The sequence below is a fragment of the Macaca mulatta genome, chromosome 12, assembly GCF_049350105.2.
Source record: "Macaca mulatta isolate MMU2019108-1 chromosome 12, T2T-MMU8v2.0, whole genome shotgun sequence".
Classification (NCBI taxonomy): Eukaryota; Metazoa; Chordata; class Mammalia; order Primates; family Cercopithecidae; genus Macaca; species Macaca mulatta.
Window position 1 is genome coordinate 108,853,196 of NC_133417.1, and position 27,446 is coordinate 108,880,641.

The 27,446-nt window shown below is 42.5% G+C and overlaps 1 pseudogene; it reads right to left on the minus strand.

Annotated features, from left to right (window-relative positions):
• Nucleotides 1-22,209: 22,209 nt before the first annotated feature.
• Nucleotides 22,210-24,151, minus strand: LOC106992705 (BUB3-interacting and GLEBS motif-containing protein ZNF207 pseudogene; annotated as a pseudogene).
• Nucleotides 24,152-27,446: the final 3,295 nt, after the last annotated feature.

The following is a 27,446-nucleotide window of genomic DNA, read 5'->3' on the forward strand; positions in this document are numbered from 1 at the left end:
ACTCCATCTGGAAAAAAAAAAAAAAAGTATTGGGTTTTGAATTTCCCTTTAAAATAGTCCATTTAAAAGACCTAGCTAGTTTGTCCTCATTTAAATTCCTCAAATTCAGTCTTGCTATTAAAATATTTCCTTATGTGTCCAAACTGATTGTTCACATCCTTTTCATTAAAATTAAATCAGAATAATTTCTACATAATTTAGAACACTATTGGCTTTGTTAGAAGACCCCTGTGATTGCATTTTTCTCACATGACTTCTTTTCCAATTAATTATTCCATTCTGTTATACCCCCTTTCTGAGCTCAAGCCCAGCAGCTCTCCTCTGTGAGGAACCTGGGAAGAGTTTCTTCCTCACGCCTCCTGAGGATGAAATTGGCCCACCTCCAGCATTGCAAGAATCAGTGCTTTGACCTCGCATCAGAGAACCTGAGTCCTGGTGCTATTCTGCTCCTCACCAGAGTGGGGAAGTATTTTAACTGCTCTTGACCCCAGTTTTCTCCTACGTGAATGAAGAGCTGCAACTAGACAGGGAAAGTGTTAGGTATACCCAGGGCAGACATCACGAATCACTTCAGGGATTCTTCCCTGCTGACTCTCCATGCAAATTTCCAAGCAGGTTCCATGGATCCACTGGAGGTGGCATCTAATGTGAAAGCTTGTTGCTGTCTTTGGCAAATAGGAATGCTCAGCTCTCACACAGGCCTGCGCTAACATTTGTGGTGCCTGGGGCAACAGTACAAATGGAGGCCACACGCTGTATGTCAAAATATTTAAAAGTTATAAATCAAGGGACTCAAAGAGATATCTGTACACCCATGTCCATTGAAGCATTATTTGCAACAGCCAAAAGGTGGAAGCAACCCAAATGTATACCCATGAATGAGTGGATAAGCCAAAGATTTATATACACAATGGAATATTGTATTCAGCTGGAAAGAGGAACGAAGTTCTGATACAAGCTACAACATCAATGTACCTTGAGGACATGCTAAGTGAAATAAGCCAGTCACAAAAGGACAAATACTGTATGCTCCTTATATGAGGTACCTAGAATAGTCAAATTCTTAGAGACGAAAAGTAAAACAGTAGTTACCAGGGGCTAGGGGTGGGGAGAAGGGAATGAGGAATTAGAATTAGTGTGTGTGTGTGTGTGTTTATGTGTCTGTGTTTTGAGATAGGGTCTCACTCTGTTGCCCAGGCTGGAGTGTAGCAACGCTATCATAGCTTACTGCAGCCTCGAACTCCTCCTGCCTCCCAAGTAGCTGGGACTATAGGTGTGAGCTACCATGACTTCCAGGAAGTTATTGTTTAATGGCACAGGGTTTCAGTTTTGCAAAATGAAAAGAGTTCTGTAGGCAGATGCAGATGATGGTGATGGTACCACAGCAATGTGAATGTACTTAAATGCCACTGAACTGCAGACTTAAAAATGGTTGATAGAACATTTTATGTTACATATATTTTACCACAATTTAAAACAGCAAAACAAAACAAATTAGTGTTATCCTCAAAGACCTGGCAACCTAAAATCCTATACTTTGCTAAGCAACCATTAAAGAAAAGAAGCCAAAACAAAGATTTTTTTTTTTTTTTTTTTACCAAAATAGTTATAAATCAGTCTAACAAAATGCTAAATGATACATGTTTTACTCTCCTATTTTGAAAAACATAGCTTCATAAGAATCTGGAATTCTACTCTTTAGGGTTCCATATTGGAATTCCATGTTGGAGTTCACGTTGCAACACAGCAGCAGGGGAGAAACAGCCTTTGGCCATGGCTTACCGCCTTTTCTTCTTGGACCCGGCTGCAGCCCCTGCTACAAGGGACCTTTTTGCAAGCACGTGGTTACCCCCACTTGCATATCAAAGCTCGGCTCACACTTCTATAAACAGCTGCCTCCAGCCACTCTTTAGGCCTAGATGTGAGCACCCTGATGGTGCAGTCCACCCTCAGGATTTAGGCAAGAGGAATGTACAAGCCTTGAAAGTCTCGGGGCCATTTGGGCAGAGTACACTGGAGTCATGGTTGGTATATAGGCCCTGCGGATGCCTAGAAGGGGCATAGCTGAGAAAGGGCCAGAGTGGCTTCTCTAAAGCATAAGGTTTCTCTGGCCTTGATTGTTCTTCCTCCTCTAGATACTATCAATAGTGAATCCATTCTTTTCACCACTGGTTATGACTACCTACATGTTGGTTATTACCATACTTCCATTTCCACAAAACTCAAGGGAATAGACTATGAGTTTCACAAAGGAGAGAAGTGTCAACAGTGTCAAATGCAGCAGAGAAGTTCAGGAAGCTAAGGACTGTGCACTGAGATTGGAAACTGGAGGTTATTAGTGGCATTTTTTGTTTTATTTATTTATTTTTTTGAGACACAGTTTCACTCTGTTGTCCAGGCTGGAGTGCAGTGGCACGATCTTGGCTCACTGCAACCTCTGCCTCCTGGGTTCAAGCGCTTCTCGTGCTCAGCCCCCTGAGTAGCTGGAACTACAGGCACGCACCACCACACCTGGCTAATTTTTGTATTTTTAGTAGAGATGGGGTTTCACCATGTTGGCCAGACTGGTCTTGAACTCCTGACCTCAGGTAATCCGCCTACCTTGGCCTCTCAAAGTGCTGGTATTACAGGCGCGAGCCACCAGGCCCGGCCATTAATGACATTTGATGAAACAGATTCCTAGTGAAGAAGGTTGAAGGGTGATGAGAAGTGAGGAAGTGGAGGTAGAGAGTGAGGAGTGAGTGTAATGACTTTTTCTGTCTCTCTCTTTTTTTTTTTTTTTTTTTTGAGATAGGTCATACTTTGTCGCCCATGCTGGAGTGCAGTGCTATGATTACAGCTCACTGCAGCCTCGACTTCCGGGGCTCAAGCGATCCTCCCACCTCAGCACTGCCCCTCACTGTGAGGAGCTGGGACTACAGGTGCATGCCACCATGTCCCACTAATTTTTTTTTTAATGTTTTTTTGTAGAGTCAGGGGTCTCACTGTGTTGCCTAGGCTGGTCTCAAACTCTTGGGCTCAAGTGATCCACCTGCCTCGGCCTCCCGAAGTGTTGGGATTACAAGCATGAATCACTGCACCCGACCCTTTAGTGACTTTTCAAAAAGTTTAGCTGAGAAAGGAAAGCAAGAGAAAGGGCAGTAGCTAGAGTGGGATTTAGGGTCAAGCATCTTTTTTTTTTTAATGGAAGTTATCAGAGAATGTTTATAGGCTGAGAGAAGAAGCTACTGGAGAGGGGCTGGGCACGGTGGCTCATGCCTGTAATCCCAGCACTTTGGGAGGCCGAGGTGGGTAGATCACGAGGTCAGAAGATGGAGACCACCCTGGCCAACATGGTGAAACCCCATCTCTACTAAAAATACAAAAGGTAGCCGGTGGTGGCACGTGCCTGTAGTCCTAGCTACTCGGGAGGCTGAGGCAGGAGAATCACTTGAACCGGGGAGGCAGAAGTTGCAGTGAGCCAAGATCATGCCACCGCACTCCAGCCTAGAGACAGAGCAAGACTCTATCTCAAAAAAAAAAAAAAAAAAAAAAAAAAAAAGGAAGCAACAGCAGCAGCAGCAGCTACTGGAGAGGGAAAAACAAGAAGTTTGAGAAGGGATAATTGATGGTACAAGTGGAGGACCGGGATCAACAGCACAGGTGGAGGGCTTGGCCTTGAACCAGAGTTGGAATGATTCCCTTTTTGAAGCTGGAGATGGTGACAAATACAGGCAAATTTGTAACTGGGATGTTGAGGCAGATTGTGATTGCTTTAATTTTTTTTTTTTTTTTTTTTTTTTTGAGACACAGTCTCACTCTGTTGCCTGGGCTGGAGTGCAGTGGCACCATCTCAGCTCACTGCAACCTCCACCTCTCGAGTTCAAGCAATTCTCCTGCTTCAGCCTCCCAAATAGCTGGGTCTACAGGTGCACGCCACCATGCCCGGCTAATTTTTTTGTATTTTAGTAGAGACGGGGTTTCGCTGTGTTGCCCAGGCTGTTCTGAAACTCCTGAGCTCAGGCAATCCGCCCACCTCGCCCTCCCAAAGTGCTAGGATTGTAGGTGTGAGCCACTGTGCCCAGATAAGTTTCTTTTTAAATAAAGAGATAAAACCGCATGCTGAGAATGAAGGAAGAAAAATGTGAACTTCAGCAGAGAATTAAAATTTTGGAATAACTGCTTAGGAGAATGGGGGAGGTTGCTGATCAAGGCAGCTAAAATAATTGTCCACTGGCATAAGGACAAAGCTGAGTTTGTTGAACATGAACATTAAGTGGCAAAATTCTGCAGGGTTGTGCGATTGATTTCTGGAAGTTAGCACTCCCCCGGCTGTGGGCAGAGGAAATCGGTTGTAGAAATGACCCAGGATGGGAGTTTGGTGCTCTTGTGCAAAGTAGAAGTACAGATGGGCAAGGGAGTGAGGTATCCAGGTAACATGGTAGAGCAGGTGATCCGCCATGGGCTGTAGGCCTGGAGGCTGATGGGGGCAGAAGCAATGCCGGCAAGGGGTTGATCTACTCTGCTAAGTTGGAGAAGTAAAGGAAGGGCATGTGTAACTGGAGTAGGGATATGAGAAAACCAGATGGAAAGGAGAATCCTGGCTGTTGGTGCTCAAGATTTCAGAGATGAAGCAGTTAATTAGCTAGACTGAGATGTAAGATAAAAAAGTCCTGGGTGAGGCTACTGAACTGAGTGACTTAGGCAGAATGGAAGTCGCAGATTAGCGTTTAGGAACTCATGGAAATTCGATGCCAAGGTTGGTTTGGTTTTACACTTTGTTGTTAAAGGATAACAAGGCTTGATGAAAACAGGAAATCTGATAACACTATATAAAACCCTCTCCTTATTTAAGACATGGGCCCTATGGACATGGTATCCACTTCACATTTCTCCACATTTTCTTTCTTTTTTTTTTTTTGAAACGGAGTTTCACTCTTGTTGCCCAGGCTGGAGTGCAGTGGTGCCATCTTGGCTCACTGCAACCTCCGCCTCCTGGGTTCAAGTGATTCTCCTGCCTCAGCCTCCCAACTAGCTGTGATTACAGGTATGCGCCACCATGCTCGGCTAATTTTGGATTTTTAGTAGAGATGGGGTTTCTCCATTTGGTCAGGCTGGTCTCAAACTCCCGACCTCAAGTGACCCACCTGCCTTGGCCTCCTACAGTGCTGGGATTACAGGTGTGAGCCACCGTGCCTGGCCCCACATTTTCTTTTTACTTTTTATTTGTTTTTGAGATGAAATTTCGCTCTTGTTGCCTAGGCTGGAGTGCAATGGTGCGATCTTGGCTCACTGCAACCTCTGCCTCCTGGGTTCAAGCAATGCTCCTGCCTCAGCCTCCCAAGTAGCTGGGATTATAGGTGTGCACCACCGCACCCAGCTAATTTTGTATTTTTTTAGTAGATACAGGGTTTCATCATGTTGGTCAGGCTGGTCTCAAACTCCTGGTCTCAGGTGATCCACCTGCCTCAGCCTCCCAAAATGCTGGGATTACAGGCATGAGCCCTCGCTCCTGGCCCCGCATTTTCATTTTTATTACTTACAAGCTCCTGATCAGTTCATCAAGGACTTTAAAACTCTCATACTAAGGTAGAGAAGTAATAGGTTGGAATCAACACTGGGATATGAGGGAAATGCAGATCTAGCTTTTAAGTGGAGGGGTATGAACAGCCTCCCTTGAGAGAGTATCACAGGGAGAGTCAGATCTCCAAGGAGGACTAGGTCTCAGTTAAGGCCTGAAAAGGAAGGGAGCGCTGCATGAGAAACCGGAAAGACCTTATTGCCCTTGAAGAGGAGTTTCAGAGGATGGTGGAAACATGGGAGAGGGTGGAGAGGTCAAGAGTGATCAGAGCAAGGAGTGGAAGTGTAGATTTAGAGTTGAGGAGGACATGGAAATTTGATGCGTAGGCTAGTTAGATTTTATAAATGGTAACTAAAAGATAATACAAGGCCTGAAGAAAAGAGGAAGCCCGATAACACCATCTAAAACCTTCTCCTTAGTCAAGGCACAAGCCCTCTGGATGCTATCCAGCTACTTTTTCATTGTTATCACTTACAGAGGAAGTGGAGTATCATGGAGATAAGGGGATGAAAGTTCTGGGGGAGAAGGATGATTTGAGAGGATTATACATTGGCTCCTGCCCAAGGCTGGCAGGGATGCATGCAGATTCCAGATGGGACAGTGTGCTTGGTCATACGGCTTAGCACCTGGTCAGATGGGGGAAGCTGGGCTGGTGGGTCCCACACAGGCTCAGCAGCTTGAGGATGTTGAATCTCAGAAGATTCAGCTTTGGCTGGGCATGGTGGCTCACGCCTGTAATCCCAGCACTTTGAGAGGCCAAGGCGGGCGGATCACCTGAGGTCAGGAGTTTGAGACCACCCTGGCCATCATGGTGAACCCTGTCTCTACTGAAAATACAAAAATTAGCTGGGTGTGGTGGTGCACACCTGTAATTCCAGCTACTTGGGAAGCTAGGGCATGAGAATGGCTTGAACTCAGTAGATGGAGGTTGCAGTGAGCCAAGACTGCGCCACTGCACTCCAGCCTGGGTGACAGAGCAAGACTCTGTCTCAAAAAAAAAAAAAAAAAAAAGGAGACTAAGCTTTAAGAGGTTAGTTCATTTAACTAAGATTAGGGTTTAGGGTAGCAGTGGGGCTAGGGGAAGAGGGTGAAAGGGAGGAAGCAAGGTAATTCACATTTATTAAAGTTCTGTGTTAGGTACTTCACACATGCTCATTTAATTCTCACGATAATCCTACAAAGGAAGCATCATTATCCTCATTTTATAAATGATGTGTCAACTTGCCTGTAACATAATGCGAATTTCTATATGAATGCAGCTTTTTCTACCCAAATGCCGAAAGTAGACAATTCATAAATGGAAAATAAAAGAGTAATAAAAAAAGGCAAGTCAATAAGCATATAGCCTTCATAACTGCCTTTAGTTTTTAGACAATATTTTCTTGGTACCTTTCATGTCTCCTTTGTTTAATCTTGGCTCAGGGCCTATCTGTTTTATCATTTGACAGGATTCAAAGTGCTATTTCTAATCTTTGCCAATAAAAATATTCAAATCATATGCTTTAAAGAGTATTCAAGTCATATTCGCTTCAGATTGCCTCTCTAGGGAGACAGCTCTGATACAATGGAAGGACTGGATTGAGGATGAGAGCCATGGATTCTGGTTCTGGTTTTTGATTAATTATGGGAAGCTGGCAAGGCACTCAACTCCCCGTTTCCTATCTCTAAAACAGGGATCATTACATCTGCATTGTTGTAGGATTGATGTGCGGGTCAAAGGGCTGTAAAATGCTATGCAGATGGCAAGGATTGGTGTTCCTGAGGCAGAGAATTCAGAACCACAAAACCTTTATGGAAAACCTTTGGGGACAAGTGTGTTTTAGAGTGACCCAGATTTTTTTCTGACTTTAGAAAGGAAGAAGAGAGGCTGGGCGCAGTGGCTCATGCCTGGAATCCCAGCACTTTGGGAGGCTGTGGCAGGCAGATCACTTGAGATCAGGAGTTTGATACCGGCCTGGCGAACATGGTGAAACCCCCATCTCTACTAAAAATACAAAAATTAGCTGGGTGTGGTGGCAGGTGCACATAATCCCTGTTACTCGGGAGGCTGAGGCAGGAGAATCGCTTGAACCCAGGAGGCGGATGTTGTAGTGAGCCAATATTGCACTACTGTACTCCAGCCTAGGTGACAGAGTGAGACTCTATCTCAGAAAAAAAAAAGAAAGGAGGAAGAGTGCCCATGTTGCATATTACTCAACACCCACGTTAAAGTCTGGAGCAGCATCCTATAATCTCACACATGAGTATTTCTTTAGCAAGACATGATTATTCACATTAGGAGGGTTTGATAAAGATCATAAATAGCCTTATTCATATAGGCTAACTAGTGGGCACCTATAGATCTCAAGGCTTAATCCCTGGAACCTGTAAATGTTACCTAATTAGGAAAAATAATCTTTGCATATGTGATTGAGCTAAGGAGTTTGACGTGTGAGATTATCCCAGATTGTCTGAGTAGGCCCTAAAGGTCCTCACGCATAACCTTATAAGAGAAAGGCAGAGGGAGATTTGACACACGTGGAAGAGAAAAAATGATGTTACTTTGGAGGCAGACGGATTGGAGCAACATGACCACAAGTCAAGGAATGCTGGCAGCTACCAGAAGCTGGAAGTGGTAAGGACCAGATTCCCCACCGCAAGCCTCAGGTGTGGGTGTGGCCCTGAAAACCCCTTGATTTTTGACTCGGTGAAATTGATTTTGGACTTCTGGCCTCCAGAACTATAAGAGAACATACTTCGATCATTTTAAGCTATGAAGTTAGTGGTGGTTTGTTATGGCAGCCACCAGAAACAAATGTAGTCAGGTTTTGCTGCCAAATGGGCAATGGCAAAAAAAAAGGTGAGTTTTCAGGTTTCATAAACCTAAATTTAGGACTGATATCCAAGTACTTTTAAAAGTGGTTGTTGTGATATCTTGTTCATTTATAGCCCTTCGGAATGGCAGGCATGGGCCTGGAACTGCTGCTGGCCTTGTTCACTGTGGTGGTGAGATGGGCGTGGAGGCATGTTGAAGACGTAAGGGCAGATAGGCCCATCCAATACAGAAGTTTGAGCTGGGAGAGCAGAGTGTTTTACCGAAAGGCGATATCTAGCCTTAGTGATTCAAGCAGTAGCTGGGCATCCCCACAGGTAGGTGACTCTCAAGAGTCTAGATAAATAAGCATAGGTAAGGGTGTCTGGGTATCAGGTATCAGGTGAGGTTCAGGGCAAGGGCTAGGACATCAGGGATCTTGGTAGCAAACAGGTTACTGCTACGTTTGAATGTATATGTCTCTCCAAAATTCTTATGTTGGAACTTAAAACCCAAGGTAATAGTAGTAAGAGGTAAGGCCTTTAGGAGGTAGTTAGGCCATGAGGGCTCCACCCTCGTGGATGGGATTAATACCCTTATAAAAGAAGACTTCAGAGTTGCCTGGTCCTTCAATCTCTTCTGCCATGTGAGGATATAGCATTCATCCTTTTTTTGTCCCTTTCTACCATATAAGGACATAGCAGTAAGGTACCATCTTGGAAGCAGAGACTGAGCCCTTAGCAGACACCAAATCTGCCACCACCTTGATTTTGGACTTCCGTATTTTGTTATAGCAGCACAAATGGACTAAGACAGCTACTATAATAGAAACAGAAAACATAGGAACTGATACAGAAGCCCAGTTGGATGAATGTGTGTGGGGTGGGGGGAGGGTGTGTGTGTGTATAGGCCAGGACACTTGGATGACAAAGGTTCTTTATTAGAGAATATCTTGGGGTGGGAATGACGACTTAGGTAGAATGTGGGCTCTTCCAGATCTTGAACTACACTAGCAGCAAGAAAAACTCAAATGAACCCCACAGGGGAGTGACTTGGGGAGCAAAGCAGGAGCCTGGACCAGCTCTGAAGTGCTTGCCGTGAGCCAGGACAAGAAGGAGACACGGCCAATTCTCAGCCTGAGGAGGGGTTGCTGAGGCTCCAGAGCCTGTTGCTTCACGTTCAGCTTGACCAGGAAACTGGGGCAAGTAGGGTAGAGGTGGGAAGATAAGTGGGTCTAGCAATAGAGAGCCACAGGCCAACGGAGGGAAAATCTTTGTGGGCACTGGGGGTAGGGGAAGAGAAGACCTGCTGACATTGTCAAAATCTTTGTCTTTTCAGTTTGTTTTAAAGTCAACTTCCTGATGATAAAATGGTCCTCGTATCATGAGGCAACTATCAGTCTATGATGAAATTACTTAAAATCTCCAATTAAAAACTTACTACGTTTATCTGAAGGCTATTTTAAAAGTTATGATCTAACCTAAATGGCCAACATAAGACCTGGTTAAATAAACTATGGACATCTATGCAACCAAATGTTTTACAGCCATTACAATTATGTTTATAGAGAGTTTCTAAAGGCCTGGGAAAATGTTTATGCTATAATGCTGTGTCAAAAAGGCAGGATACAAGATTGTTTATAGACTACCAAGACAAAATAAAAACTATGCATGAAAAACAATCTAGTAGAAAATCCACGAAAATATTAATATAGTGATAGCCTCTAGAGGGTGAGACTAAGAGTATTTTTAAATCATCTTTCTACTTTTCTATTTTTCAAATTATCTGTGTATCACTTTTTCTTTTAGTTGTTTTCCTGTTTTATATACATTACTTTTGTCTTGGGAAGGACCCAAGAAACTCTCCTTCCTGAAAAAGCTCACACCTTACTTTTTACAAATAATCTGAATTCAAAGCATTTGTGTTTCAAAGGGCAATGATATCTACAAAAAAAGGGTATCGCATTAACATTTTTCGTTATATGAACTTTAGATACAAAAGGCAAAAAATAAACAGATTCTCCCCACAAAAATCAAGCCTCAGGAGAAACGATCTTTTTTTTTTTTTCTTTTCCCATAAGATCCAACTGGCAAGAAACTTCAGGCTGTGGAAAAGCACTAGACAGTCATAATATGGGGCAACATGGCTGTAATGATGTCATTTAAATCCTTTCACTGCAGGAAGAGGCTGCTTTAGCGATGAGTGTGGCAGAAGAGAAGCTGTCTTATACTAGCCTGCGGATTTCCTTTACGGAGTAAATTCTTTAAGATTCTTCTCAAGATCTGGGCGCGGTAGCTTATGCCTGTAATCCCAGCACTTTGGGAAGCCAAGGTGGGCAGATGACTTGAGGTCGGGAGTTCGAGACCAGCCTGACCAACCTGGAGAAACCCCATCTCTACTAAAAATACAAAATTAGCTGGGCATGGTGGCGCATGCCTGTAATCTCAGCTACTCAGGAGGCTGAGGCAGGAGAACTGCTTGAACCCAGGAGGCGGAGGTTATGGTGAGCCAAGATCGCACCACTGTACTCCAGCCTGGGCAACAAGAGCGAAACTCCATCTCAAAAAAAAAAAAAAAAAAAGATTCTTCTCAGGTATTATCTCTTCTATGATGTTTTCCCTTTACCCTGAACTGAAATAAATGACCTTGTTTCCTCAGTACCCAGTGCAGGCCTCCTTCCCTGGTCTTATCATATGACATAATCTCACCATGAGGCTGTATGAGTCTCAGAGCGGCAGCAACAGTGTTTTATTTACGGTGCTCTTCACAGCACCTAGCAGAACTGGCAGATCGTGGGTGCTGAATAAATGTTTGTTAAATGAACTGAGTAATTCTCCCAAAGTGTGAGAGAAATTGTATTCGTTTCCTAAGGCTGCCATAACAAAATACTGCAAACTGGGTGACCTAAGAAAAATGTATTCTCTCATAATTATGAAAGCTAGGGGTCTTAAATCAAGGTGTTGGCAAGGTTGATTCCTTCTGGAGGGCTCTGACGGGGGCAGGGCTGTTCCATGCTTCTCTCAGCTTCTGGAACTTGCAATCCCGGGTGCTCCTTGACTTTCAGCGGTATCATCCAACCTCTTCTTGCATCTTCACATGGTGTCTCTTGTGTGTCTCTGGGTCCCTGTGTCCAGTTGTTCCTCTTTTTTTTTTTTTTTTTTGAGACAGTCTTGCTCTGTTGCCCAGGCTGGAGTGTAGTGGCTAATTTTTGTATTTTTAGTAGAGATGGGGTTTCACCATGTTGGTCAGGCCTCAAACTCCTGACCTCGTGATCTGCCAGCCTTGGCCTTCCAAAGTGCTGGGATTACAGGCGTGAGTCACTGCGCCTGGTCTGTTCCTCTTTTTATAAGGACATCAGTTATATTGGGTTTAAGGCCCACCCTAATCCAGTTTGGCTTCATCTTAACTCAGTTACATCCACAAAGACCCTATTTCCAAAAATCTCACATTTACAGATACTGGGGTTAGGACTTGAATGTATTTTTATTAAACTCACAACAGAAACTATAGCTATAGCTAGCTAGATAGAATACAGTAGAGTATAGAAACTCAATGAAGTGGTAATAACCAGCTGATTGTAATATATGTGTAATATATGGACTCTGTGTAATATATGGACTCTGCAGTGGGTATAAGATCATTTCTCCAGAGGCCTGATTTTTTTGGGGGAGAATCTGTTCATGTTTTTGCCCTTTGTATCTGGAGTTCATATATTTGGAAATGTTACTGCAATACACATTTTCCTTTGTAGATATCATTGCCCTTTGAAACACAAAACGCTTTGAATCAGATTAATTTCGAGAAAGTAGGGTGTGGGCTTTTTCAGAAAGAAGAGTTTCTTGAGTCCTTCACACAACAAAGTAATATATATAAAACAGGAAAACAACTAAAAGAAAAAGTGGGCTGGACATGGTGGCTCATGCCTTAATCTGAGCACTTTGGGAAGCCGAGGAGGGTGGATCAACTGAGGTCAGGAGTTCGAGACCAGCCTGACCAACATGGTGAAACCCTGTCTCTACTAAAAATACAAAACTTAGCTGGGTGCAGTGGCGCGTGCCTGTAGTCCCAGTTACTCAGAAGGCTGAGGCAAGAGAATCACTTGAACTCGGGAGGTGGAAGTTGCAGTCAGCCAAGATTGTGCCATTGTGCTCCAGCCTGGGTGACAGAGTGAGACTCTGTCTCAAAAACAAAAACAAAAAAAAAAAAAAAGGAAAAGAAAAAGAAAAAGTGATGTACAGATAATTTGGAAAAATGGAAAAGTAGAAAGATGATTAAAAAGATACTCTTAGTCTCACCCTCTAGAGGCTATTACTATATTATTATTTTGTTGGATTTTCTACTAGGTTTTTTTCATGCATAGTTTTACTTTTGGTTGTTTGTTTGTACTGTATAAACAACCTCGTAAACTGCGTTTCTCACAGAGCATTATCATATACTGGGCAGACTGGGCACCTGAGACACAGTACTGGGTAACCAGGAGCAGAAGACTGGTTCAATATGAAATCCATCAGGCACAGCTGAGCAGGAATTTGGAGAGCCAAGCCAAGTGGATGTTAAAAACAAGGAAGGAAGAAACGAAATTTCAGAAATTGGGCAATGTTGCCAGACATGGGGAGATCGGAATTTGGGTTTAATGGAGGAAAAGAACAGCTTGCTGAAGTCTACCCAAAGACTTTTCCTAGGCTGTTTAACCACTGCACATGTGTGTTGGTCTTTGGCCCATGATATTTGCTTAGCATCTGACCCCAGATATATATATATATATATATACACACACACACATATATATATATACACACACACATATATATACACACACATATATATATATATATATCAGGGATTTGGCACCAAATGAAGCATGTAAGGAAAAAGCAGAGGATTTTTCTCCTAGGAACCATAAAAGAAAAACAAATGTGTTGGCTCTATGTACTATAACAGGATCTGAGGGAAACATACTGAACTCTATAATCTACAGTTGTTCTAATTGTGCATTTTACCTTCTGACAAATAGAGCCTCTAAGAATTGGTAGCATATTAGGCAGAGATTAAACTCTAGGTTGGGCGCTGTGGCTCATACCTGTAGTCCCAGCACTTTGAGGGGCCAAGGTGGGCGGATCACTTGAGGCCAGGAGTTCGAGACCAGCCTGGCCAAAAGGCAAAACCCTGTCTCTGCTAAAAATACAAAAAATTAGCCAGCCGTGGTAGTGCATGCCTGTAGTCCCACCTACTCAGCAGGCTGAGGCACGAGAATTGCTTGAACCCAGGAGGTGGAGGTTGCAGTGAGCCGAGACTGTGCCACTGCACTCCAGATAGGCAAGACTGTCTCAAAACAACAACAACAACAACAACAACAACAACGATTAAATTCTAATATATGGCCATATGGTAAATTTTATATTTATATTCAACGTACTACTCTGAGATTTGAAGAGCAAAAGACATGCTGTTGTTTCTCTTTGAAAACAGAATTTAAAAACATATTTTTATTCATTGGAAAGAGTAATTAATAATATCAAAATGGGAAATATCTCAGTAAATAAATGCCCCAAGGTGGAATAGTTCCTATAAGCTATTCTTTTGTGAGAGCAATTTTTCCTAAAATCTCAAAGGAACTGGCCACTGCTTAATCTAAGAGGGAGGCAGGACAGAACCTTAACGTTCCTGTAGTAAGACACTTAAGCCCTTATGCTTGCAATCCCTTACTCTAAGTTACTTGTCTGAGAATATCTAAACTTATGCAAATTTTAGACTGAATATCAGAAGGCAAAAGGAAAAATTAATGAGTTGAAATGCTCTTGCCGGGCGCGGTGGCTCAAGCCTGTAATCCCAGCACTTTGGGAGGCTGAGACGGGCGGATCACAAGGTCAGCAGATCGAGACCATCCTGGTTAACACGGTGAAACCCCGTCTCTACTAAAAAAATACAAAAAACTAGCCGGGCGAGGTGGCAGGCGCCTGTAGTCCCAGCTACTTGGGAGGCTGAGCCAGGAGAATGGCATAAACCCAGGAGGCGGAGCTTGCAGTGAGCTGAGATCTGGCCACTGCACTCCAGCCTGGGCGACAGAGCTAGACTCCGTCTCAAAAAAAAAAAAAAAATAAAAAATAAAAAAAAAAATAAAAAAAAAAAGAAATGCTCTTGCTTTGATTAGGACCATGATGTTTGAGTTTAGTTTAGTTGAAGTAAACATATTAACAAGCCAAGAAGAAAGATAAGGAGGAGACATGTGAGAAGGCTGAACCTATCAAAGTAGGAGACCCAGGATGTGGATGTATGAAAATTCCAGGGAAGACTGTTTACCTCCCAGACTCCAGAACAGGAGATTGGAATTTGCAAAGGCAAAAAAGATGAGAACTGGGCCTTATCAAGCAACCATAGTTTTCAGCTGCTTCATGCATGCCTTGGGTCTGTTTTGATAACCAGCATATCTTTTGTAACCCAGGAAAGAAGGAAAAATATGTGTCCTACTGAAGGACTAGATTGTGAGATGGGCTCTGAGCATTCTGGCCTCAAAGATAATTAAGACTCAAGAAGTTTTCTTCTTGAGCAAGAGTTCAGGAAAAGTTTATACTGACTCCACAACTGGCTCCCACCAAAAGTTTCAGCGCCCTTTTGCTGGAAGTATTAACTTACTTGACCCCAGTTTGTACATAAAACTGGCTGAGAAAGGAGGCAACATGAAAATGAATTTTAAAAATCTGGTTTTGAACTATGCCTGGCATGCTAAAATATTTAATTCTTCAACACTTGGCATTTAGAGAAGAGGGTGGATTTAAACAGACCAGCTGGCTAATCACACGTTGCCAACATTCCTACTGGCTGCTTCCTGGATGAGTCCTGTTTATGTCAAAGTCTGACTCTGTCCTTTATCCCCTATCATGGTCAAGAAATAGAATCCCATCCATTTTACTTAATATGAAATGTTCTGGTGAAACTCAAAGCAACAAAGGCCACTTTACTTTCTTGGTGAGCTGGACAAGGCAGGTGGTACTTGAAGGTTGTGGAGAAGTCTCTGGACAGGCTTAAAGTTATGAACAACTAAGATTCCAGCTTACCACCCTCCCCACCTCCTTTTATTTATTTAGAGACAGGATCTTGCCCTGTCACCCAGGCTGGAGTGCTGGGTTGTGCTCTTAGCTCACTGTAGCCTCGAAATCCTGGCCTCAAATGATCCTCCTGCCCTAGCCTCTCAAAGTGCAAAGCCCACCTCCTTTTAGTGAAGATAATTTCTTATCCTTAATTAAGATATTGTGAAGGCTGGGCACAGTGGATCACGCCTGTAATTCTAGTACTTTGGGAGGCCGAGGTGGGCAGATCCCTTGGGCCCAGGAGTTGGAGAGTAGCCTGGGCAATATGGTGAAACCCCATCTCTACAAAAAATACAAAAATGAGGCAGATGAGCCGTGTGTGGTGGTGTGCACCTGTACTTGGGAGGCTGAGGTGGGAGGATCACTTGAGCCCAGGAGGTTGAGGCTACAGTGAGCCATTTAATCAAGTCACTGCACTCCGCTTGGGTGACTGATGGCAAATTCAAGGCCAGATTTTTCAGTATAAAAAGCAGAAACTGACTTCTGGAGACCCTATCTGCCTTGAATCCTGGCTGAGCCCTGTGGGTAAAATGAGGGTTGAGCTAAGCATAGTGGATGAGTATGAAGTGGGGGTGGGCCATTCTCATCATGTGATTTGAAAACAACAACAACAACAACAACAACAACAACAACAACAACAGAACCTCCAGGGACCTGTGCAGTGGATTGCTCAGAAAAGGAACCAGGTATAAACTCATGATGGAGCATTGAAGAGAATGACGTGCCGAGATAGAAGGGAAGTGAGGGCACATGCTAGATGTATCACCAAAGTTCATGCATAAGAGGTGGATCAGACAAAGAGGCAAGCTCTAGTAGGAATCGTAAACCCAAATGCCTCCAGGCAGGGACTATTAGCTAATATAACTATGAGAGGGTGTAAGACCATAGGGAATGGTGGGGACTATGCCAAATTGCAGAACACATATCCAGTATGGTGAAACCCCACCTCTACAAAAAATACAAAAATGAGGCAGATGAGCTATGTGTGGTGGTGTGCACCTGTAGTCCCACCTACTTGGGAGGCTGAGGTGGGAGGATCACTCCAGTGTAAAGTCATTTTAATTAAAGAAGTTTTTGAAAAGTAAAAACACTGTGCTGACCAGACAAAACGTATCTGTGAGCTGTATTTTGCTTAAGGGCTACCAATTTGTGCCTGCTATCTAGTGACAGCTCAAAATTGAAGGTCTGAATTTTTGGGCTCCACTTAATTTGTTAAAAGTGGCTTGCAAAACTCCTTTATAGGAGAGGAAGCGATTGTCCAAACCTTCTGCATGTTCTAAAATTAGGTAAAAACATTTTTCCTATCCCTTTTCTAGTAACATTAAATGAAGTGTCCTTGGAAGGAAGATGTTCATTTTGGAAATTGCTAGGTGAGGGTTGCCCTTCACTTTCTCAATGAATAGCTAGCAGTAAATACTCAGGGTTCCCCTCCATCACCCCACTCCAATCTCAGAGGTTATCAGCAAACCACTCTGGACTGCTTCTTAATCCCAGGCGTACTGGGCTCTGCTATGTACTTCTGAAATCCCAGTGGCACCGTAAAGGAAGCAAACCATCGTTACAGTGAGTTTTAAGTCAGTTTTGTAATAAGGCCGGAAGTTTTTGTTGATGAGAGAGATTACTGTATTACTTTGTGTAAATAAATAAAAATAAATTTCTCTTAAGGTGGGTGCTGCAATGGGGAAAAGTTTGAATGGGTATGATTTACAGTAGGGATAGTAATATTTAGACAAAGATAGAACTATGGCTTTTAAAATCCTCTAAGGCTCTAGAGCCTTATTTTTAGACCCTTTATCTGAGAATTTCTGAGAATTTCTCTCTAAACTCCTCAACAAGGATATTACTAAAACACAGCTTTAATACATAGTATATATTCCTAAGCACATCTGTGCAAACCTTTCCTCTGGCTAGACCACAACCTTCAGGATCTTCTGCTACAGTTAGACATAAATATCCATGCTCCAGGCTACCACAGCAAAAATGACACCAGCAAACAGTTACCAACCACTTATGGTATATCTAGTACTGTGTATGTAAAAAGTGAAATAGAAGTATGTATCAGCTGGATGATACAAAGAAGAAGGCTATCAGACTAGCTGGAGTAAAGGGTTAGAAAAGTGGGTTGGAGATAGACTATAGGGAGTTTTGCAAGCTAGACTGAGGAGTTCAGACATTTTCCTGGAGGTAGAGAGCCACTGAAAATTTTTGAGCAGGGAAGTGAAATGATGGAAGAGGCTTTTGGAAAGCTTAACCAGGCAGACATCTGCAAGATGATTCAGAAGGGGGATAGACTCGAGGCTTGGAAATCAATAATAATAATAAATTCAAGCATAAAATCATCTAAAGACTTACAGTGACAATAGGATACTGAGTTACAGTGAGGAATAGCTAACATTAACTGCATGCTGTCCATATGTGTTGTGAGTGCTTTATATGCACTAGTTAATATTTTCAACATGTAGAGTTGGATGGTAGTAAAATCACTCTTTTTCATATAAGGAAACTGAGGCTTATAGCTGTGAAAACACTTGCTCACTGCTAACTGGCTAAGAAGTATCAGAGCTGGAATTCAAACCCAGGTAGTCTGCTTTTAGGGCTTTTACCTTCAGTCAAGCTCTACAATGCCTTTTAGCTACTTGTAGCCAAGGGTCCCAGACCCTGGCCCTCCTCTGTCATTGTGGTAAGGCTGGGACCCAGCCTGGGACTGCTATCATCCTGCCTCATTGTCTATTTTGATTGTTGACAGACGTCTTCCTCAGACAGCATTCTTGCCCAGGTGTTAACTTCAAGAAACTCAAAACACTTGCCAAGGCTTGCATCTATTTCAAAGGAAACTTGTGAGCAAAGAAGGGGAAAAGATGAGACGTAAATACTGTGCAAATACCCCTCATGACTGCTCACCACATTCTAGTAGGAGGAGGAAGGAAATTTGGTCTTTCTGCCCTGTTGCTTGCCATTGGACATTAATGATGTTACCCGCCTGGCCTCATTAACCTTGGTTTAGTGGTTGTAGGATGCATTTACTTCCCAAATGGGAGAGTTGAAACTCATGTAATTTTAAATTGTTCAGTGTTTTACTGGCATCCTTTTGTCACCATCGGATGGAGAAGATTTATTGTGAACTCAAACTGACTACATGTTTTTTTCAAAGCTACTGTGAAAGATCCCAAACATTGTGAGCTTGTAGATCATCCAGGCAAATACGGTCTTAAAACCAAGAATAGATGTTTACCATTGATTTATTTTATTTTATTTATTTTGAGACAGAGTCTTGCTCTGTCACCCAGGCTGGAGCGCAGTGGTGTGATGTTGGCTCACTGTAACCTCTGCCTCCCGGCTTCAAGCGATTCTCGTGACTCAGCCTCCCAAGTAGCTGTGACTTACAGGCATGTGCCACCACACCCAGCTAATTTTTGTAATTTTGAGTAAGAGGTTTCACCACGTTGGTCAGGCTGGTCTCAAACCCCTAACCTCAAGTGATCTGCCTGCCTCAACCTCCCAAAGTTTTGGGATTACAAGTGTGAGCCACCATACCCGGGCTGACATTGAAATTTTTAAAAAAACATTTGTTCTTACAAATTAAAAGCCTGAAGTAGGGTCAACCAGAAGGTGACCTAATTAGATTATGTTTAAATTAAGGTAATTCCATACAGGTTGCATATAATAATTTATTTGTTTTTATAATTATGAAATTTTCCCGTATAAAGATAGCTATGAACTTAGAAAACATTAATTTTGGCTAGGACTCTAAATTATGTTTACTCTTTTTACACTTCCTAATAATACATGCTGCAGTGTTAGAGGAATTCTGTTGTAGAAAAACAGAGAATACTTTAATTGTAGACCTAAACTATTTAAAAATCATTGTCGTCATCTCCTACAATGGAGGAGCTTAACACACACATATTTGATTTGACACCAATTTCAGCAAAACATTTACTGAAGTTGTGCACATAACTAAATCCATGTGGTGAGTTTTTATTGCTAGGTTGCATTTGCTGTGCTGAGTTACATCAACAATTTGTTTACTGTTTTAGCAGGATGACCTCTGCACTAGTCAGAGGTCAGACCTAGCCACATTCTACTGCATCAGCAGATCAACCTATTGATTAGTTGTTGAGTCTTTTAAGTTTAAACTTTGACCAAGCAGTGATTGAAATGGATTTATTTTTGCAAGTAAGCAGATTACAGAGGCAAGCAGCCTTAGAAGGCCTATTGAGAAATCTTGAAATCATTTTGTTTGGAAAGTTAAACAAATATCTTTATTTCATAAGATAAACATCTAAATCAGAGTGGGTGCACATGCAGTTCTCTAGTTGTCAACATTTAAATATGGATTGGTAGACTTGTCAATTTTCTATAAAAGTATGTTACTGAGATCTGTAATGTGAAGGATGATTTTTTTTTTTTTTTTAAACAGAGTCTCGTTGCAACGCCCAGGCTGGAGTGCAATGGTGTGATCTCGGCTCACTGCAACCTCCACCTCCCAGGTTCAAGTGATTCTCCTGCCTCAGCCTCCTGAGTAGCTGGGATTACAGGCATGTGCCACCATGCCTGGCTGATTTTTGTATTTTTAGTAGAGATGGGGTTTCACCATATTGGCCAGTCTGGTCTTGAACTCCTGACCTTGTGATCCACCCGCCTCAGCCTCCCAAAGTGCTGGGATTACAGGTGTGAGTCACCGTGCCTGGCCAATGTCAAGGATATTAAACTCATGAAACTAGTGTAAAAAATTGTAAGTAATCCCTATTTGATTTAGTATGAGTCTCATTTTAGTCAGACTCGGTATGAAAAAGTAGGACTTTTTTTTTTTTTAAACAATAAAGTTCCTCAAATCCTTGAGGAAAAGTTTAGCATTTAGGTCATTCTTCCTAATAATATTGAGTTTGTAGAACTGATATTGATCGAGAACTAAGAATCCTATTTATTCTTAGGAGCTTTAAAAATTGATTTAAGAGAATCAATTTTTACAAGTCAACCTTCCCCAAATCCACATTTCTTATTAAATTTTACTTTGTTATTTTACTGTATTTTCCTTAATATTTTACCCACAGAACTGAAGTTTTTTTTTTTTTCTATTTAAACAATAAAATTCATTAAAATGGCTTTTGGACTGATAAAATCTTAAAAACAATCTGTTTCTTAAATATTTTAGACCCATGTTGTATACAAACATCTTGTAATAAAAGACTCAAAGATAATGTATGAAAGAGCCCCTCACTACCCTTCCCATCCCCATGATACCTCTAGCTGCAGTACTGTGCTCAGCTCTCACCAAGAGGGGTTTACACACATGCAGCTCCATTAACGTGGACAAATTACTTTCCATTCCCCTCCTCCCCCAGATTTCTATTTCATTTTCATAACATTCATTTTTTGATAAACCTGTAACAGACTTTATATGATAAATAATGGTTGTCTCCTCCAAACCAATAGTTTGGAGGTAAATCAACAGCTGAAGCAGCCGGGTGTGGTGGCTCATGCCTGTAATCTCAGAACTTTGGGAGGCCAAGGCGGGTGGATCACCTGAGGTCAGGAGTTCGAGACTAGCCTGGTCAACAGGGTGAAACCTCATCTCTATTAAAAAAAAAAATACAGTAATTAGCTGGGCTTGGTGGCGGGTGCTTGTAATCCCAGCTACTCAGGAGGCTGAGGTAGCAGAATTGTTTGAACCGGGGAGGCGGAAGTTGCAGTGAGCTGAGATCGTGCCACTGCACTCCAGCCTGGGCGACCGAGCAAGACTCAGTCTCAAAAAAACAAAAACAGAAGCAAAAAACTGTTGCAGCAACTGATTAAACAAATATGTCTCATTAGGGAATCTTTTATCTGGCCGTATTACTCTCGTCCATTGTCGGGTAATTCTTTGTGTCCAGGAGAATCTAGAGATGCATTCTGTCTACACTCCGTCAAGACCATAAACAATTTATTTCTGTCCCATATTATTACTTCTATGATCAAGAACAACAAGGCTCTTGAAAGCCTTACAGAGAGGGTCACCTGAAACAGATTTTGATGACTTTCAACCATTCCTTTCCTGTCTGTCTTGCCCTCTCTTCTCTCTCCTTTACTTCTTTTTCCTGTGTTTGTTAGGAACGTATGATTGTTGTTGATTTTAGGGGTAAACCCAGAATCTGTTTTAGTGAGGGTTCTCCATAGAGACAGAATCAATTATATGTGTATATCTATATATGATTATAAAATGTCTTTAATTATATGTAATGCCTCTATAATTATTATATATAACATATTTGTATTTATATGTATATATTTTGCATTGGTAACTATGAATTTTATTATGTGGATATCTACTGTGGCATGCATCTGTACAAACCTTTTAGGCCGTGGCCCACAGCTGGGTTATGCATAAAAAGGCATAAATTTTTCTCTCATTTTATTGCAATGAAGTTTACCGGTACAGAAAAGTCACATGACATTGGTGGATCAGATTTCTTAAACCCTGCAACATGAGGAACTCTAAATACAGTAAATATTGTTATACATTTAGACTTCCAATGTACAAGTACTTGGAAACAGTTATGCCCCTCACCAAGCTAGACTGGGGACATGAAGTCCAACAGCATCTGAATTGCTGTGAAGGCATAACTTTGCAAAACAGCAATGTAAGATTACAGAACTTGCCTTTATTGAAGTGATATGTTCATGTAATTCCAGCACCTTCACAATTTAATGAACCAAATTTACTATACTTCACTTCTACAAACCTAGATGAAACATGAAAAAGAAGCCATACAGTATAAATTGCAACTTCAGGAAAAGATCCTGTGTTATTTTTCCAAATATTTTTTCCCATGTAAAATCAATGTCCAATAGTTCCTGGTATGTGGGAAGATAATATTTGTTAAAGTCACAACGAAGCCTTATTGATGGAAAATTGGCTATATAAACAGCACAAGTTGGGAAAAGGTTTAATCTCCAAACCTATTAGACAGGATGAGGTAAGATCAGTAACAGCCACCTTGCAGGATTACAGGAGGTCTCATTCCCTTTGGAGGTCGAGGAGGCCCACCCTGGAAAGGGGGCACCATTGGCGGTCCCTGCCCATATGGAGGGATAGCACCAGGAAGGTATCCTGGCATGCCTGGATGATGACCACCGTACTGACCATGAGGTGGCATTGGGGGTCTCACTCCTTGTTGCTGTGGGATGCCTGGCTATGGTCGCATCATATCTCCAATTGGTCCAACTGGTGGATTACTGATGGGGGCCTCTCCTTGCAGAGGAAAATTACGTTGCTATCTAGGTAACTGTGCCCTTCTCTCTTTCAGATATATAACCTCTTCTGGATGGATCAACTTACTGGTTGCATTGGTTGCTGTAAGTGTAGCAGGCTTACTTGCTACTGAAGCTGCTGGTTTAACTGCAGTACTATTTGTTGTACCAGTGGTTGAATCTGTAGATTGTGTATAAGCAGGGAATGTAGGCTTTGGGGGTGCTATAGTTGTTTCAGGGGTACTATTTAAGGGTTTGAAATCTGTACCAACAAGTCCTTGGACAGCTGCCTGAGCTTGTCCAGCACTGGGGAAAAGAAGCTTAGTAAATGGAAGCTGTGGTGCAGGTACAGTTGCTGTTGGTGCAGGTGGTCTGTTAAGACCCAGCCTGTGCTTGGGTCACTGGAGGAATTCTAGGACGTGGAATGGGGTTGGGGGTATGGAGGGGACACCTGGTGACATTCCAGGCATCAGAGGTGGTATTCCTGGTCCAGGTGGTATATTCCACCCATTGGCATCATTATGTTTTCACCGAAAAATGACTGGGTGCATTTTCTTTGATGATGCAATCCAGGTGGCATGCCTGGCATAACTGGTGGCATTTCTGGAATCAGAGGAGGAACACCTGGCATTAATGAAGTTATGCCTGGAGGCATTCCTGGTGCTCCCATTACTGGTGACAGTCCTGGCTGTGCCACTGCAGGAATATAACCTCGTTGAACAGGTTGTGGTTGAAATGAAGTTGAGGCTGCAGAGTCATCATCATCATATTCATCAGAATCATCTTGTTCCTTCTTTTTTTGGCTTTCTTATGTTTTCTCTTCAAGAAGTCATCGTCTTTCATCCATGTCTTTTTCTGGAATACTTTCCATACCATATATTTCCAATTCTATGTCTGTTATCCCAGGTATTGCATTTGGTACAGCATCTATTATTTCTTTATGCACCTGCATGCAATTAATAGCTAAGCCAGGTCCTGGATACAATTTCTTGTGACACATATGACATTTAAAATGCTTTGCTTTTTGGTGCTGTATAAGGGTCTTCTCATCATCAAAGTCTCTATTACAATACTAGCACTGTAGCAGGACGAGCCGCAGACAAAACTCCTCAGACACCGAGTTAAAGAAGGAAGGGGTTTATTCGGCCGGGGGCGTCGGCAAGACTTCTGTCTCAAGAGCCCAGCAGACCACCCCCCGCAAAGTGAGCAATTCCTGTCCCTTTTAAGGGCTCACAACTCTAAGGGGGTGTGTGTGAGAGGGTCGTGATTGATTGAGCAAGCAGGCGGTACGGGACTGGGGGCTGCATGCACCCGTAATTAGATCGGAACAAAACAAGATAGGGATTTTCACAGTGCATTACTATACAATATCTGTAATCTACAGATAACATAACCTATTAGGTCAGGGGTCGATCTTTAACTACCAGGCCCAGGGTGTGGCGCCGGGCTGTCTGCCTGTGGATTTCATTTTTGCCTTTTAATTTTTACTACTTCTTTCGTTGGAGGCAGAAATTGGGCACAGGACGATATGAGGAGTGATCTCCTCCCTTAGCACCACGGCTTCAGCTGTTTCGTCTTGCCCCGTAACTGCGCTCTACCAACAAAGTAAAAAGGAGGAGAAAAGCAGCAGGAGAAACAAGGCAAAAAAATCACTCATGTTCCCAACTAAATGGTTACCACTGAGTGCCACAGGGAGCAGACACAAAATGCTACATTATAAATATACACCTATAAGTATATTTATGAGTGTTTATAAGTATTATAAGCATATTATAAATATACTTATTTATTTGAGATGGAGTCTTGCTCTGTTGCACAGGCTGGAGTGCAGTGACCTGATCTCGGCTCACTGCAACCTCCATCTCCTAGGTTCAGCACTTCTCCTGCCTCAGCCTTCCGAGTAGCTGGGACCACAGACGCGTGCCACCATGCTCGGCTAATTTTTGTATTTTTAGTAGAGACGGGGTTTCACCATGTTGGCCAGGCTGGTCTCGAATTCCTGACCTCGTGATCCACCTGCCTTGGCCTCATAAAGTTCTGGGATTACAGCTGTGAGCCACCACATCTGGCCTATATTTATATGTTATATATTTTATATATAACCGATTGTATATAAATATAAAAATTAAATTCTATAATTATATATTAAAATATAATTTATATAGTTTGTTATAAATATGTAGATTTTTATATATTTTATATATAATCAGTTATATATTGTATATATAATTTGTATATATATAGACAGAGAGAGAAAGAGAAAGAGAGAAAGAGGTAGAATAAGGGATTTATTAGGGGAACGTGGCTTCCTTACAAGTCCAATGATAGACCATTTGCAAGCTGGAGAACCAGGGAAGCCAACAGCATGACTTAGTCCAAGTCTGAAGGCCTTGGACTATATAACTCTCAGTCTGAGGTTGAAGGCCCAAGTGCCTAGGAGGTGGCTGGTGCAAGTCCTAGAGTTCAAAAGCCCAGAGAACCTGGAGTTTTGACACTCAAGGGCAGGAGAAAGATGTCCCAGCTCCAAAAGAGAGAGCACAGAATTTACAAGTGGAGTCACATTTGCCTAGTGGATTACATCCAAATGCCAGTGAGCACTGATTTTGCGACATTGTAGCACAGTGAGTTCAGGGGCAGAGAGGCTCATATTTGAATCCAGCAGTTGCTTGCTCTGTGGCTATAGCAAATTACTTAATCTAGCTAACCTCAAATTGTTCAATAAAATAGGGATAATGAGATTGGTTGTTGTGAGGAATTAATGAAATAATGTATGCCACACTTCCTGGCATAATAAACGGTAGTTTTTATTACAACAGTGTCAGCAGTACTTGCATTGGGGATGGTGCCGGGGAGACAGAGGAAATCTCAGTAGATTTTGATCACTGGCTTGGCTTCTGGAAAGGCACTTCCTAAATTTACAAAAGTTTTTGTGAGAAAGTAGAGAAAGGAGGAATCACATGTAAAGTGGCTCAGACAATTCATCGGGTGAGACCTTTCGAATTAGAAAAGCTCAAAAGGGGTAAGCACAAAAAATTTATGGGACAAAATAAAAATGCTGAGATGCAAGATGGGAAAGTAGGACTTCAGCTTGAATGACAGCCCTGCTAGAATCAGTTCAATGAGCGCTGTTTATTTATAAAGTCAGTAAGATAGTGGGACGCATAAAAGTCAAAGGGCAGGAAGTGGCTTGTCAGCTTTTCCCAGCACTGGTCTGACCTCAACTGTGGCTACTTTGTGTCTCCCCTTTAAGGAGGATGTGGGGAACTGGCAGAGCTCCAGAGAAGAGCAAAAATGTAATTAAGGCTTGGAAAATAAAGGCTATGAGGAGAGGCCAGAAAGCTGTAGGGTTATTTAGCTTAGCGAAGAAAGGTCCAACTGATTTGAAGGGTCATTAAACAGAAAGACATGGGTTGTTTCTCATCTCCACAAACAACAGGACAAGACGAAAGAAGCTTACAGTGCACTGGAGAAGGGTTTGGGCTGTGAGAATTGTTAACAAGGCGGCTCTCAAGCCTCGTGCTGGCAATTTAAAAAGAAAATGGATTAAAATGCAACTACTGTGTGCCCACCCATTCATTCACATTGACTTGCAAAGGGTGTGTGTGAAGGTGGTTTCAGATACCAATGTTCGCATAAGTTTGAAAATAAACCTGTTGTTTCCTTGTCATTTGAACTCATTTAGTTGTTTACTACTGAAATTGAGATATTAACAAAAAGTTAGTTTGAAGGTCTAGATGCAAATTAGATCGGTTCAGAACTTTCCAGGTAAGGCCTTGCCCTATTAGGTTGGTTTTGACCCCCACAATATTTTAGGCCAGGCTTATTCACTACATCTGAGGAGAAACTATATTTGGTTGTGACTTTTGGGAAGAGTCGGATAAACCCCAGCACTGGCATCCATATTATTGCACAGCAAGGCTGCAATGATCTGAACCCGCAGGCCTCTCTGTCTTTCATTTTGGCCCTTTGGCTGGCGATAGAAAAGGTGGGGCCCTGCAAGGCTTACGAAGAGTTTCAGCTCAGGATGTGGTGGTGTCCAAGTTAGAGGGAGAGGAGTACATTTGTTTCTGTAAATATGTGGTCTCTCAATGCTTCCTGCTATGCTTCCAATTTAGGTGACTGAATTCAGTTTGGATACTTCTGCCACAAAATGAGGGCATGCTTAGTAAAGATTTTTTTTTTTTTTGAGACGAAGTCTCACTCTGTCACCCAGGCTGGAGTGCAACGGCCTGGTCTCGGCTCACTGCAGCCTCCATCTCCCAGGTTCAAGCGATTCTCCTGCCTCAGACTCCCGAGTAGCTGGGACTACAGGCATGTGCCACCACATCTGGCTAATTTTTGTATTTTTAGTAGAGATGGGGTTTCACTATGTTGGTCAGGCTGGTCTCGAACTCCTGACCTTGTGATCCACCCGCCTCAGCCTTCCAAAGTGCTGAGAATACAGGTGTGAGCCATCCCGCCTGGCTGAGACAGAGTCTTACTCTGTCCCCCAGGCTGGAGTGCAGTGGTGTGATCTTGGCTCACTTAACCTCTGCCTCCTGGGTTCAAACAATTCTTCCGCCCCAGCCTCCCAAGTAGCTGGGACTACAGGCATGCACCACCACACCCAGCTAATTTTTTTTTGTATTTTCTTTTTTTTCAGTAGATACAAGATTTTACCCCGTTGGCCAGACTGGTCTTGAGCTTCTGACCTCAAGTGATCCACCATCCTTGGCCTCCCAAACTGCTGGGATTACAGGTGTGAGCCACCGCGCCCAGCCTCAATGAAGATTTCAAA